This window comes from Rhinopithecus roxellana, chromosome 1 (genome assembly GCF_007565055.1).
Source record: "Rhinopithecus roxellana isolate Shanxi Qingling chromosome 1, ASM756505v1, whole genome shotgun sequence".
NCBI lineage: Eukaryota > Metazoa > Chordata > Mammalia > Primates > Cercopithecidae > Rhinopithecus > Rhinopithecus roxellana.
Window position 1 is genome coordinate 97,335,008 of NC_044549.1, and position 16,356 is coordinate 97,351,363.

General features: G+C 38.3%; 1 protein-coding gene across 2 annotated transcripts in view; it reads right to left on the minus strand.

Moving 5' to 3' along the window:
* LOC104665010 (schwannomin-interacting protein 1) overlaps positions 1-16,356 on the minus strand; it is a 626,299-nt gene that overhangs the window by 481,715 nt on the left and 128,228 nt on the right. The gene's annotated exons all lie outside the window — the stretch shown is intronic.

Here is a 16,356-nt window from a genome sequence, read left to right on the forward strand (position 1 = left end):
ATAAAATACCATGAATGATAAATAAGAAAATCATTGCTTTTACCTACTTTTTGTTTGTTTGTTTGTTTGAGACGGAGTCTCGCTGTCATCAGGCTGGCATGCAGTGGCCCAATCTCAGCTCACTGCAAGCACCGCCTCCCAGGTTCAAGTGATTCTGTTGTCTCAGCCTCCTGAGTAGCTGGGATTACAGGTGCGTGCCCCACCATGCCCAGTTAATTTTTGTATTTCTAGTAGAGACAGGGTTTCACTATCTTGGCCAGGATACCTGCTCTTTTTCATTGTTAACCCCACCTGGTTTTTGAGTCCAAACTTTTCTGTTTCCTCCTGGTTTTTGCTCTATTATGGTAATTTAGATTTCAACCTGTCACTCCCCCCGCCCACTTTGACTTTTTGCTTACAAACATATAAACATGTCTTTTATCCTCAAACAACAAAAACAACCATCAAAAAATGAAAGTCTATTTAGGCTGGCTACTCCTTCATTTTTCTGTGTTTTTTTTTCCCCCTCACCTTTTATACCTCCTCTGCCTCAGCTACCTCTACTCCCTCATAGCTACTTCATGTGAGCACTCCTCCACTACACCCTCCCACACACACGTCATCAAGGAGACTTCCAATGGCCTCTCAGACTGCTTCTCCCTTGACCTTTAAGGCCTCTTTTCCTGGCTTTGCCCACTTCACTTCTGGTCCTCTCCTAGCTCCTCTGTGGTTCTACCTCCTTTTGTTGTTTTGTGTTGTTTTCCTCCTCCCTGAATTAAATGCTCTACTGCTCCAACTTTCTTTAAAAGCCTAAGAGCCCTTTTCCATAGGACATGCTTACTGTGTACCTCAAACTGGTATATTGAAGGTCCTGGTCCCAAGGTCAGTTTCACTCCTTGGACCTGTTGGCTTCAACTCCAGCTTTTTATTCCAGTTTTGAGTCCCTCTTCATTTCTGGGTCTCAAGATATCCCTTGCCTGCTTGGAGCACTGCTCTGTATTTTGGTAAATGTGGTACTATTGAGGGGCATTTCTATACACCATGGGGGATGGGGATGTGGGCCCCCCTGAGCAACTCAGTCCACTCTTTTGCAGAAGACCACTTGCCTGCTCTATCTCATACTTTAGACATATGCCTACTTGACTTATCCCTGCCCCTATCTGCAGAGTCCCTGAGGGCAGTGGCTCTGTTTTATTTTTCTTTAGTAGTTTTTCACATGGGGCTTTCACCCTAGGAGTGTCTAGATGGATAGAAAAAAATCAAATATTAAGCATCTTAATTTCTCTTTTGAACAAATCTATCAAGCCTAATAACCACTTATTTCCTCTCTCTCTCTCTCTTTTCTATTCAATGCCCCAAGGAACCTCCAGTGCCCTCAATATGCACAACAAAGTTCTGGGAAACCAGAGTAAGTGGAGAGCATAGAACCAGAGCAGAACGTAGCCTCAGGAAGAATTCTTTTTTGTCTGGTATAATCACTAGTTCTGATTACTTTTCTGGTTCCCGATTTTAAAAATGTAGGTTGTATCTAAAATTAAAAGTAGATTACTCCATTTTTGTGCATCATAAATATAAAATGAGAGAAATTTTCCACAGGCCTAGGCTTTTTTTCCATTAGAAAATAATAAACCACATTTAATTAGTGGTTAATATCTAAATATAGACAACCAGGGCTTACAAGTAATCTGATTATTTTTTAAAAATCAGAAGAAATTCATAATCAGATGCCCATTTCTAATCACAAACACATGCAGGAACAGACATCACTTTTTCTCGATATTTACAAATCTAAGTGCCCTTTCACCTATGCATCCTTTTCTAAGCAATTTTTCAAATTTTCTGTTTGGATTGTAGTGGAATGGGGGAACTGAGAGCAATCACTTTAGTCGCCTTTGCTCAGTGCCATGTTCAAAAACATTTAGCAATTTTTCCCTCTTAAGGTTCTTCCACAGCTTCCCCAGGAGCTATCACATCATTGATATTCTTGAGCAACCACTGTGACAGTTTAGTAAATAAATCCAACAACGAATCCATCTCTCCTGTCATATGTGACAAAAATTCTTCAGAGGCTTTATTTGTGCAATTTAGACCTCCAGGTTCAAAGTATGTGGTAATTTTATTTCATGAAGGCCCCAGGCAGTGAAGTATTTATTTTACACTCTTGGACCTCATAAATGATATGGCATAACCTGTTCTTGTGTTTATCTTTTTGCAAATGAGTGACACAATATGGGGATGCCACCTGCTTCATGGTGGGGAGAAAAGGTGGGGGAACAGGAGGAAAGAAGTGAAAGATTAATTAGTTAATATCCATAAAATACTTTACAGATGGAGGGTGATTTGCAAGCATGAATTTTCATTATGGTTCCCTGCTCTCCTTGATGCCTGCTAGAAAGGCAGATACAAATAGGATAATTTCTTGGAATGAGAAGCAACAGTCTAAGTTATCACTCAGATGCTTTGATTTTGGAAAGTAAAGTTCTCTGTGGTTTTTTTTGGTGATGGGAATATTTACCCCCACCTCATCTCTCTGTGGGAGAGATAAGGAATTTGTATTCTTCATAGCACCAAGTAGGGGACCCTATGAAAACCTTGTAGTCTCTTATGAAATCATCAAGAGCTTAACTATCACTGGATTCTATTGCCATGACATATTCTTTACTCATCTATGCATATTTGTATGTTTTTCTTTGGGGAGAACAATCAGTTCACTTACAGAAAGGTGTTGGAACCTGAAATTCTACTCCTGAGTATGTAACTAATAGAATTTCCTGTGTGTTTCCACCATAATTCCATGCACTAGAATGTTCATGGCAGCATTATTTGCAATAGCCCCTCACTAGAAACTGTTCAAATGCCCACTGAGTGTTGAAAAGACAAGTAAATTTTGGTATACCCACACAATGGAATACTGTACAGCAATGAGAATAAGTGACCTCTAACTTTATAAATCCAATGCAAAATATATATCTCACAGATGTGAGGAAAATGAAGCCAAACACAAAGGAGTACACATAAGCTATGATTCCATTTACATAAACAACACAAAAGAAGGGAGAACTAATCCATACTGTACTGGTGAGGTTAGTGGTTCACCTTGGAGGGTGGGCAGTGATTGGAAGGGCTTTTGAACTGCTGACATTGTTCTGTTTCTTGATCTGGGTGTTGTTACATAGGTGTATTCAGGTTGTGGGAATTCACTGAGCTGCATGCTTGGGATCTGTGCACTTTTAAAACAACAAATGTCAATAAAAGATTTAATTAAAAAACAGTATTAATTGATTCACTAATATTAGTTTAGCTGGATTTCAAGGTGCTAGATATCCCTTATTTCTGGTCTATAACTTGCTTAGAATAGCAAAGCCTTTGCTAGATATATTTGGCAAAAATGATATAAACTGGGAGTTTTTTGTGAAATTCAAGGAGTTTTTCAAAAAACCTAAGTTAGTGGATAAGTAGATAACATGCTTCCACCCTTTTCATTTCCTACCTAGCAATCCACTGATGAAATTAAAGAAGTCACCGTCAGATTTCTGCCTAGCACACAATATATTGAAAGCTACACCAGACAAAAGATCTACAGAATGTTTTCCCTTCTGGAGAAAATGCTGAAAATGACCATTGGAATTTAAATTCAGCAACTAAATAACAAAATAGAATGCAATTCTCACATAAATATATGCCATTCACTTTCAGAAGATAACACTGGAAAATCTTGCCTTTATTTTTTTTTTCACTTAACTTACTTTCTTTCCCTGACCTCTCTTTGAAGTATCATGGTGCTAAAAAATTGCAACATGACCCATCTGTGTTCTTGAGGGGCTTGAGAGAAACATAGTGTGGGCTCAGTATGAATTTAATTAATGAGGATGGGTGGTGGAGGGTTAGGAATTACTTGTAAAAGTTGAAATTCAGCAAATGAACTGATGTATCTAATTTGATTACTTTGCCAGAATATATAGTCCCAATCCCAAACTCCAGTGGTCAAGAGCAATAGAGTCACTTTTGTAAATCAAAGACATAAGAATATGCTTACATCCATTTCTGTCAGCTTTTTAAAATGAAAACTCCATCCAGGCTATTTATCAAGCGAAAAGATCTACCCTGGCATTAGACATATCTGTGAAACGTTGCTACACACATGTTGCACCTCAACCAATGTTAACCATATTTTAACTTTATTCGTTCTCCTTTTTCATAGTGTAAAGTCATAGATTCCCAGAGTAAAGAAAAAGCAAAGTCACAGAACCAGATACGGAACTTATCCCAGGAGTATATGATAGTCTCCTCCACAACATCCCAAGCTTCCTCTTGATGAAAGCACTCATCCAAGTGACAGGTCCTCAAATATTTGAAGTTTGTAAACTTCAGGCACTGTTCTAGACTCCCATGATACAGCAATACACAGAGCAGACTAAAACTCCTGCCCTTGTGAAATATACGTTCCAGCTAGGTGAGAAAATAATGAACAATAAATTTAGTAAATATGTATATTATATAGTATATCAAAAGGTGACAAATTCTGTGTAACAGAACCAACACCACAGCAGGTAAAGGTGTCTAGAGAGTGCAGGATCCTGGGGGGAATGGGAGCAGGTTGCAACTTTCAGTAGCTTGATCATGGTCTCAGTTCTCACTGTAAAGATCAGTCTCATCCTTGATGAACATTTGAAGACTTTAATGAGGTGAAACTTTCAGTTGGATGGGCTCTCCTTCTCAGCACCAGGCAGGCTTGTCTTAAGAAATTGCCTGGATCTACTCCATAAACAAATAATTGCTTACGTCTTAAAAGTTGTACACCATATGGCCAGGGTAATACTAGCTTGGTGTGATCCTCAAAACAGGTGTTACCAGTTGCCCACTGTGGCCATAAAAATATCTCAATAAAGCTTCTCAGTAACCAAATAAATCGACTAGCTTCCTGGGGTTATGAAATTGAACCAATTACATTTAAAAGGCATCTGCCAAAAATACTGCTCTCCATTTCTGAGTGGTTGATAATTATGCCATTGTTTCCAGTAATAATCAGATAGCAGGACAAATTGTCTTTTGAGACCTCTTCTAGTTCTGAACAATCAGATCAAATCATCCATGAAGAAGAAATTTCCCTCCTATTCTCAATGGCCTAAATGGCAATCATCCACAAGCATTCACATCATTAACTTATGAATTAAAAATAAGGAGGGACATCCAAGGTGACTTTAAGGTCATAGTCTAGCCTGTACCTAATTCTTGCTTTATTTACCACCCTATTCCCTTCGCCTGGTGAACCTGATGCATCAATCTAAAGAGGGTGCTTCTATTTTTTAATACTCTTCAGGTATTTTTCCCACTGCTCCATTGTTCCAACCATCCTCCATCCCAGAAAGACCACCCTTTTCCCCTAAGTCCAATCCTCATTTCAAAGCCTCCTGATGTTTTTTCTCTTTTGTGAGGCTGTCTCTGAATCTTCACCCTCCCAGTCATTTCTCTTGTCTTTGCCCCCTGAAGCATTTATATAGTGTCTGCACTATAGCTTGGCACCAGCCACAGACTACTTCATGGAGTTAATTACATTTTAAATCTATGCCCTATTTCCCTGGTGATATTTAAGACTCTCAAGGGCTTTATATTTCTGGGTCTTATCCCAGATTCCTTCACCTGTTAGGCTCTTAACTGATGGTCATGAAAATAGCAGTGGTGGAAATAACAAGTTTTCAGATAATAGGCAGAAATTTTAGACCTTCCTCAAATGGTCCTTAAATGTTCTTTAAAGTGAGACACGGAAAGGTTCCAGTTGTCCAGTCATGCCACCAAGTTTTTGCATGCACAGGCAATGGCAGTTATATTAAGACTGTGACCTGGCTGTCCACAATTATAAGATATCATCATTTTTTTTTTCTTAAGATAGAGTTTAGGATTTGCTGCCCAGGCTGGAGTGCAATGGCGTGATCTTGGCTCACTGCAACCTCCACCTCCTGAGTTCAAGCAATTCTCCTGCTTCAGCTTCCCTAGTAGGTGGGATTATGGGCACCTGCGACCATGCTTAGCTAATTTTTGTATTTTCAGTAGAGATGGGGTTTCACCATGTTGGCCAGGCTGGTCCTGAACTCCTGACCTCAGGTGATCCACCCGCCTCATCCTCCCAAAGTGCTGGGATTACAGGTGGGAGCCAACGCGCTCAGCCAGATATCAACAATTTTAAGCCACAGACTATTTCCAGAGATGTGAAAATGTGGAGAAAGAATGTGCTCCCTAAATTAAATTAAATACTGCGGGGGTGGGGAAGAGTGAGGTAAAATGACAACCACTCATTTATGGTCAGGGGAGCCACACAAACTATTGAGAGTCCTCTGTGTGTTAAACCTTGTGCTAGGAGCTTCACACACAGCACCTCTAGTCCTCCCTCCAGCCCTGCAAGATAGATTTCATATCCCCATTCATAATGGAGGAAACAAAGTGCAGAGAGACTAACTGACCACACACAAAGTCACTCAGGAAGGTCATCAGGAAGACACACTGTGAGCCTTTAAACACAGGTTCCTGGTGCTCTTTTCACTTCAATATGCTTCCTCATTCCTGAGATGTGAGTTGTCCCAGTGGCTGCCTCATGTTTTTGTTTGTTTGCGAGGAGCAACAGATACGAGACATGGACTAGATTTCACAAAACAGTAAATATCACCATTTTCTTGCATGGGTGAGAAAACTGAGAAGAATTTCTATAACATACCTAAACCCACACAGTACATAAAAGGCAACACACTGATCAAACTAAATTCTGGGGAACCCCAAAGTCTTCATTCTTTTCATTACCTAACATCAAAGAGATGAGAATCTTATGAAGTGAGAGGTAGTTTGGTGGCTACCGAGTTCTGCCATCTGTTCCCCCTGAGGCTTCAGGCTATCACCAAGTCTTAGAGCTGAAGCCCTGCACTTCCAGTCCTTTATGGAAATTTCCCAAGCCAGACCTGCAGAGCTAATGAAGTCTGACCTTGAGGATATAACTTCTTGTATTCAGAAATTAACAAAGAAAGAAAGAAAAGGCTCTATATATCAAAACATAGTGATGACAATAGTCAATATTTTGTATACTTTGAAGACAACATTATAACGTTAATAAAATTTAGAAGTTAATAAATATCAAATTCCTGTAACATTCTTTCAAAAAGATGCATTATTTTTAGAAGAGGCTAGCAGCCTTTCTCATCCTTAAAATTAGATGATGACCTGCAATGACAGTTTAAAAGCAAGTTTTTATGACAATAGTTAGCAAAATTTGAAATGCGCATCTTTTGATCTAGCATTTCTACCTCTAGAAATTTATCCTTTGGATCAGTGTGCCAAATCTACAAAGATATCTATCTGCGATATGTCCTTGGCAGTGTTGCTTGGCTAGTAAAAATCTGGAAACAACCTAAATGCCTGTCAATACAGGATGAATTAACTAAATCAGAGTACTTACACACAATGGAATATTTTGCAGTTAGTGAAAACAAAAAGGTCTTTTTGTGCCAATATGGAAAAAGCTCTAAGACATATGTATTAGTTACCTACTGTCACAATAATGCTGCTTAACAAATAACTACCAACCTCAGTGGCTGTACAACAATGTGTTCATTCCCCAAGCATCTGGGGTCAAATGTGGGTGGAGTAGCTAGTAGTCTTTTTTGATCTTTTATGATCAACTCATATATCTGAATGTTCTTGGCAGGCTGTTGGCTGATCCAGGCTGATGTGGGCTGGGGTGACCGGGATCACTCAGTTCTGCTCCATGTGCCTCATATACCCTGGCAGGCGAGCTGAGACAAATTCTTAATATGGCGGCAGAGGTTTGAGAGAGCAGCCCCAACGCACAACACTATTTTAAACTGCTGCTCTTTCAAATCTACTAACATCCCATTAGCCAAAGCAAGTGACGTGGCTGAGCTCAATGTCAAATGATGGAACAGGTCAATTACCCATGGCAGGAGAGCACTGCAAAGTTACAGGAAGGAGTGAAGAATTAGGGCCATGATTGCAGAGTGCCATGCTCTGTAAGTTGAGGAATTGTATTCTTTGATTGGTCCCATCACTATCCATCTATCTATTTACCTATGTATGAGCACACATATCTAGAAAATGTTTAGAAGGATGCAAAGAAAACTTACAATAGTGGTTATCTCTTGAGAATGTGCTTTTGTGGAGGTGGGTGGGATTGGTTTTTAAATCTATTTTCCCATCTCCAAGATTGTATAATTTGCATGGTTATCATGGATGAAGATTAATTTTAAAATTTAAGAAATACGTTTTCTATCGGTGTTTCAAACTTATGAGATTCTGAGTGATTGCATGACTGTTTACAATTGACTGATTTGGAACCCCAAATTTCTTCTGCCAATTCAGTCTCCTAAGCTCTGAGCAGTCCTCCAGATCCTTCTGCTAATGACTTGGACCCCAGGTTGGGAGGAACTTCTCTGATGGAGGAAGAGCTCATTAGTAACAGGATAAATCACTCCAGACTTGTCTTGAACAAATCCTGCCAAGCGAAATGAACCAAAAGGACTGAAATATGACACATGTAATAGCCAGTGCTGTGGAAGCTTTCTTGGCCTGAAATTGAACACCCAACCTCTGTTCATTTTCAGCCACATTACAGATTGAGGTTGGCCAGAATCATCACAGAGTTTATTTTTCTTAAAATGTGATAGTGTCTGACTGCAGCTTTCTGTCAGGGATCCACACTGGCGTTCACAAAGCTAAAGGCTGCTTTTCCTTGATGGAGCAACAGAACTAACCACACACAAACAGATCATTCTGTCTGATGCAGCCTCAGGTGTGTTATTGGTATTCTGTTATTGTCACATAATTTAATGCCCTGCCCAGAAGCCCTACAAAGCCATACCATATGCATGCATCAGATGCTGAGAAGTTGCACAATTAATGGCTTCCTACTTTCATTGAATTCTTTTTTTTTTTTTTTTTTTTTTTTTTTTTTTTGAGACAGAGTCTCGCTCTGTCGCCCAGGCTGGAGTACAGTGGCGCGATCTCGGCTCACTGCAAGCTCCGCCTCCCGGGTTTACGCCATTCTCCTGCCTCAGCCTCCCGAGTAACTGGGACTACAGGCACCCGCCACATCGCCCGGCTACTTTTTTTTTTTTTTTTTTTTTTGTATTTTTTTTAGTAGAGACGGGGTTTCACCGTGTTAGCCAGGATGGTCTCGATCTCCTGACCTCATGATCCGCTCTTCTCGGCCTCCCAAACTGCTGAGATTACAGGCTTGAGCCACCGCGCCCGGCCTCATTGAATTCTTTTACTAAAAATACTAAATCCAGATTTTAAATGTAGAAATCAATCCAAATTTAAATTTACTCAAGGATGTTGATGAATTATTGAATGTTTGAGGGATTAGAAAGTGGAAAAAAATCCAATTAAATGAACAAAAATATTTATGGGTTTCCTTCCAGTAGAATAAAGCAATTCAAGAAAGTGTGAACAACAAAATGAAACTTTGCTTATTTAGTCAGCAAGAATTTAAAAGTCTGTTATGTGCCAGACACTGTTGTAGACTCTGTAGGAATAAGATGTCTACATCATAGAACTGACATTTTACTGGGTGAAAATGGACAATAAACAAGAAACAAAATACAAATATAAATAAAATAATTTCAGATAATGATAAATGCTGTGAATAAAATTAGTAAGGTAGATGGTAATGGATGGAGGTGGGGCCAGGACCTAAGATGCATAATCAGGGAGGCTTCTGTAGAGAGATCACATTTGCTCTGAGACCGAAACAATGAGAAAGCACCAGCTTTGTGAAGGTTTTGGGGAAGAAGGTACACAGATGCAAAGATCATAGATCAGAGAATTGGGGGAAATATTAAAAATGCCCAAGAATAGTAAATAAAGGGGCACTGGTGTGAAATAAGGTCAGAGAGATAGGAGGGGCTAGATTATGTGAAATCCTGGAGGCTATCAGTTTGACTCTGTTTGCCAACAAATGGGTTTTATCCCATTATACTCTTATTAGCACCTTTTACTAAAAAGAATATAGTTGTAAAGCAAAGCAAAACAAAAGTAGATCTTTGGCACGTGCACTGAAAGTATCACTGTTCTTTCTTTTCTATAACATTTTTGTTACTGAAGTATGTGTTACCTTAAATTAGTAATAACAATATTGACTACTTACTATGTGCCAGGCGCTGTACTAGGGGGTTAGTGTATTTTCATTTCAATGTTTAATTTGTATATTTTTATTTAATCTTCAAAAATATCTAGCAATCGTTCACAATAGCAAAGACATTGGAATTACCCTAAATGCCCATCAATGACAGATTGGATAAAGAAAAATATGGTATCTATTCACCATAGAATACTACAAAGCCATAAAAAACAAGATCATGTCTTTTGTGGGAACATGGATGGAACTGGATACTATTATCCTTAGCAAACTAACACAGGAAGAGAAAACCGAATACCACAGTCTCACTTATAAAAGGGAATTCAATGATGAGAACTCATGAACACAAAGAAGGGAACAACAGACACTGGGGTCTACTTGAGGGTAGAGGCTGGGAGGAGGGAGAAGAGCCAAAAGGATGACTATTGGGTACTAGGCTTAATACCTGGGTGATGAAACAATCTGTACAACAGACCTCCATGATATGAGGTTACCTATATAACAAACCCTCACATGTATTCCTGAGCCTAAAATAAAAGTTAAACAAAATATCTAGCAACGTACTATTTACCTTGTTTTACAGTGAATAATACAGACACTCAGTTGGAGTAATTTGCCAAGAGTCATGTTGCTATTAAGTGCCTAAACTAATATTCAGTACATATATAATTTAGTTTCTGATTCCACAGACTGTTCATTCTTCATGAACATGCTGGTGCTAAATCAACTGTTTCCTCATTCATTTGGTTTAGCTGCTGGTCTGATCTCAAAACAAATTAATCTTCAATAATATTAATTAGCCTAGTTAGGAAAACATAGGCTATAATCATTTAAGGCAGTCTGCGACCCCTGGGCTGCAGACCAGTACTGATCGGTGGCCTGTTATGATCACCTAACAGCAGGAGGTGAGTGGCAGGTGTGCAAGCATTACTGCCTGAACTCAGCTCCTGTCAGATCAGTGGCAGCATTAGAATCTCATAGGATCATGAACCCTATCAGGAACTGCACACGTGAGATCTAAGTTGCATGCTTCTTATGAGAATCTAATGCCTGATGATCTGAGGTTGAACAGTTTCAGCCCCAAACCATCCCTGCCCTCCAACCCCATACTATTCCATTGTCTTCCATAAAAACAGTCCCTGGTGACAGAAAGGTTGGGGAACACTGATTTTAGGAGAATAGTTAGTATATTTGAGCATCTATACGTACTGGGCCCTGTGCTGCATATTTATGCAGTGATCAGGAGCACTTCTATGTGTTGTTGTTAATATAACAATACTACAAGGCTACATGTGAACAGCTAACAGTTAAAATTGTGAATATATAATTGGATTTGGAATCTCTAAACTGGATTAAACATGTTAGGGTATCCCAAAAAGGAGAGAACCTGGAAAGAGTGTGGCTTCGGACTCAAATAACATCTACTTAATAATGTGCAACTACTTGGCCTCTCCTATCCTTAGTTTCCTTATCTTACAACAGAAGACAATAATGCTTACCAGGTCAACTCCTTGTGAGGCTTAGAGGTCATGCATGTAAGTCATGGCATAGTGTTGACATGTAGGATGGGAATATTAAAGTTCATTTTCTCTCTCGCTTCCCTACATTAGCTTTCCAAATGTTACCAGTCCTGATTCTGAAATAGTGAGATTTTCTTCTTACTCTGGAAAGGAGCAGTACTGTTTGGAGTCCTTTTCTCCATTTCTGATGCAAGAATAGTAAGAAGGAAAATACAATTTCACCTTCAACCATAGTGCCCTGCCACTGCATGGTTTCTCTGAAATGTTGGTTCACATAAGGCCCACAAAGAATTATCTGACCGAGACTACTCTCCAGAAAGAATGAGTCTTTCTGGTGCAGCTTTCAGAGGAGGCCACTAGATGGGTTTGTTACATGTTGGTTGCATAACTACACTTCTTGCTTAGCTCCTCAGTTGATATATGTGTTTAAACTTTTGATTTGTATTCTGTGTATAAAAAATAGTGAATTGTGCTGTTTTGAGATGAATTTATATTTTTAACATTAAGATTGGAAAAGTTGAATAAAGAAAGGCATTATCCTTCACACCAACCTGATGAAAGTGACAGTAGGGCCACAGGATTTTAGAGTTGGAAGAGCCCTGGAAAGGTAGCCAGGTCAGTGCCTTTATTTTGCACTTGAGGGAACTGAGGACTAAAGAGGGGATATAATTTTCATGACTTGGAAAAACATTGTTTATATACATTTTTAAAAGTGTCATTTTCCATAAAAGCCTTCAGACATACTCAGTAATGTGGTCAGAGAATTTGTCGTGCTCACCACTCATCCCCAGCTCCTGGAAGACTTCCTGGAACACTTAATGGGCCCTCAAGAAATATTTGTTGAATGAATGTAGAAATCTTAAACTCCTAGAGATTAAGTGCTATGCCTTATGATGGTTTCAAAGAATATTGGAGTACAAAGGTTTTAAACGTTCATTTTTCAGTTAATAAAAGTTATAAAAATATCAGTATCTGAAGGGAATCTGCATAACCACCATTAAGGATAGCTCTTCTTAGCTCTGCAGCCTCATTTTGCTCTGTTTCCTCCCATCAAACCTTTATGACTAATATGGTTTGGTTCCATGTCCCCACTCAAATATCACCTTGAATTCTAATAATCCACATGTATCAAGGGCAGAACTAGGTGAAGATGATTGAATAATGGGGGGCAGTTTCCCCATGTTGTTCTCATGATAGTGACTTAGTTCTCATGGGATCTGATGGTTTTATAAGGAATTTTTCATCTTTTGCTCAGCACTTCTCTCTCCTGCTGCCATGGGAAGAAGGACGTGTTTGCTTCCCCTTTCGTCATGATTGTAAGTTTCCTGAGGCCTCTCCAGCCATGCAGAACTGTGAGCCAATTAAATCTCTTTCTTTTATAAATTATTCAGTCTCAGGCAGTTCTTTATAGCAGTGTGAGAATGGACTAATACAATGTCTCTACCACTCATCTCTTGCCTCTAGACCTTCTCTGACATCCTAGTTCAGCCTGGACCCAGGCTACAGATCCAGTGCTGCTGATGTGTCTGTCACCTGTTCAGTAGAAGTGCTTTCCTGCAGGGCCAGGGACACTGGGAACTGGTTTTGTAAAGAGGTACCAGCCTTTTTTCATTGACATGAAGGTTCTTGCCTCTGTTAAATTTCACAGTGCAAACTTGCTCCACATAGCCCCAAAGCACCACTTTGGACCCATAGAATTGATTGGTCCCTTTCAAGTCAGGAAAATAGATTTTCTTCTAGTGCACTAGAGGTCTGTTAACACATCATTATATATCACAATGGTTACCCTGCAGGTGTTTGTGGTACACAATCTAACTTGTACACCCAATTACAATTACAAACTGGTGTTAAAATTCTTGCTGTGTATGTGTCATGTCAGGATGTAGATTGGAAAGTTATTAAATAGGATTACATATATCCTTGTTTGCCTGGGACAGTCCTTGTGAATGCCCAACAAAAGTATTGATCATGCCTCCTTCTACTGATAAAAGGATCTCAGTTTGATAATAATCCTCATAATAAAAGATGCAGTCTAATCTGTGATAGGACATTAACTAATAGTACATTAAACATGGAATACAATGATGGAATACAGTTATTAAGAGCATGGACTTTGGGTTCAAAATCTTGTTTCACTACTTATTGGCTAAGTGGTATTGAAAGGAGTTGCTTATCCTTTCTAAGCCTCAGTTTCTCAGCTGTAAACTGGGTATGGATAACAGTAACTACCTTGTTGGTTTGTTTTGAAGTTTATACAAGACAATATATGCAAAGCAGCACAATTCCAGGTATAAAATAAGCACTTCATAATTGTTACCTTTAGTAATAAAAACATATTGATAGTTGCATTAAGAGATAGGTGCCTAATTTCATGGCCTGATTTTTCTCTTCTCTTTCAAGTCTAGGCTTTTCTTGGTGACCTCACCATGTTTTCCTTATAATAAAATGTATCACAATCTTGGTCTTCATGCCTCCTGAATGTTGTCTGGTTTAAGAACTCAAAGCGACTTTTGGATCAGATGATACAGACTTCAATTTTGATCACTGTTACAAGGTTACGTGAAAGCAATTCTCAATGTATGATTTGTGGCTCAGTGCCAAGCTATGAAAGTCCAGATAATGGCCAGATAACTGATTCAAACATACAAGTGCTTTGCTTTACTGTTACAGATAAATGACACGTGACTTCACAGATTTCAGTTTAATAAAGAATTAAGAGTTCCTTATAAGTACTTTTAAGATTTATTATTTATTTATTTCTTGGATTACTTAATCATTCCGTGTATATTGGTGCATTAACATAATTTTTAATTTATTTTTGAATTGATACTGAACACATATGTGCTGCAGTTCAAATAGAAATCATCCATATACTTTTTTCAATTTTTAATTTTTAGCATTTGTGGTCACATAGTAGGTATACATATTTATGGGGTACATGAGATATTTTGTTACAGGCATACAATGCGTAAACAATCACATCAAGATAAATGGGGGTATCCATCACATCAAGCATTTATCCTTTGTGTTACAAACAACTCAGCTATATTTAGTTATTTTTAAATGTCCAATAAATTACTGTTAATTGTACTTGCCCCATTGTCCTATCAAATGTTAGATCTTATTCTAGCTAACAGTATTTTTGAACCTACTAATTATTCCTAATTCCCGCTGCCCCCTCCCCTACCACAATACCCTTCTAAGCCTATGGTAACTATTATTCTATCCTCTATCTCCATGAGTTCAATTGTTCTAACTTTTACTTCCCACAAATAAGTGAGAACATGCAAAGTTTGTATTTCAGTGCCTGGATTATTTCACTTAACATAATAACCTCTAGTTCTATCCATGTTGTTGAAAATGATAGAATCTCATTCTTCTTCATGGCTGCATAGTACTCCATGGTGCATATGTACCACATTTTCTTTATCCATTCATCTAGTGATGGAAATTTATGTCGCTTCCAAATCTTAGCTATTGTGAAGAGTGCTGCAATTAACATGGGAGTGAAGATATCTCTTCATATACTGATTTCCTTTCTTTGAGGTATGTACCTAGCAGTGGGATTGCTGGATCATATGGTAGCTCTATTTTTAGTTTTCTAAGGAATCTCCAAACTGTTCTTCATAATGGTTGTACTAACTTACCTTCCTATCAACAGTATATAAGGATTTTTTTCTCCATATCCTCCCCAGCATTTGTATTGCCTATCTTTGGATAAAAGACTTTGGATAACTGAGGTGAGATGATCTCATTGTAGTTTTGATTTGCATTTCTCTGATAATCAGTGATGTTGAGCACTTTTTCATAGGACTGTTTGCCATTTGTATGTCTTCTTTGGAGAAATATCTATTCAGATCTTTTGCCCATTTTTATCGGATTATTAGATTTTTTTCTATAGAGTTGCTTGAGCTCCTTATATATTATGGCTATTAATCCCTTGTCACATTGGTAATTTGCAAATATTTTCTACTATTCTGTGGGTTGTCTCTTCACTTTGTTGATTGTTTCCTTTGCCATGTGGAAGCTTTTTAACTTGATGCAATCTCAGTTGTCCATTTTTGCTTTGGTTGTTTGTGCTTGTAGTGTATTACTCAAGAAATTTTTGCTCAGTCTAATGTCTTGGAGGGTTTCCCCTATGTTTTCTTATAGTAGTTACATAGTTTGAGGTCTTAGATTTAAACATTTAGTCAATTTTGATTTGATTTTTATATATGGTGAGAGATAGGGATATAGTTTTATTCTTCGGAATATAGATATCCAATTTTCCCAGCACCGTTTATTGAAGAGACTGTCTTTTCTCCAACATACTTTTTGGGCACCTTCATCAAAAATGAGTTCACTGTAGATGTATGGATTTATTTCTGGGTTCTCTAGTCTAGATATTTTTCATTGGTCGATGTGTCTGTTTTATGCCAATGCCATGCTGTTTTGGTTACTATAGCTTTGTAGTATAATTTGAAGTCAGGTAATATGATTCCTCCAGTTTTGTTCTTTTTGTTCAGGATAGCTTTGACTATTCTGGGTCTTTTGTGGATCCATATACATTTTAATATTTTCTTTTCTATTTCTGCAAAGAATGTCATTGGTATTTTGATAGGGGTGGCATTGAATCTGTAAATTTCTTTTTGAAATATGGACATTTTAACAATATTGATTCTTCTATTCCATGAACATGGAATGTCTTTCCATATTTCTGTGTCCTCTTCAATTTCTTTC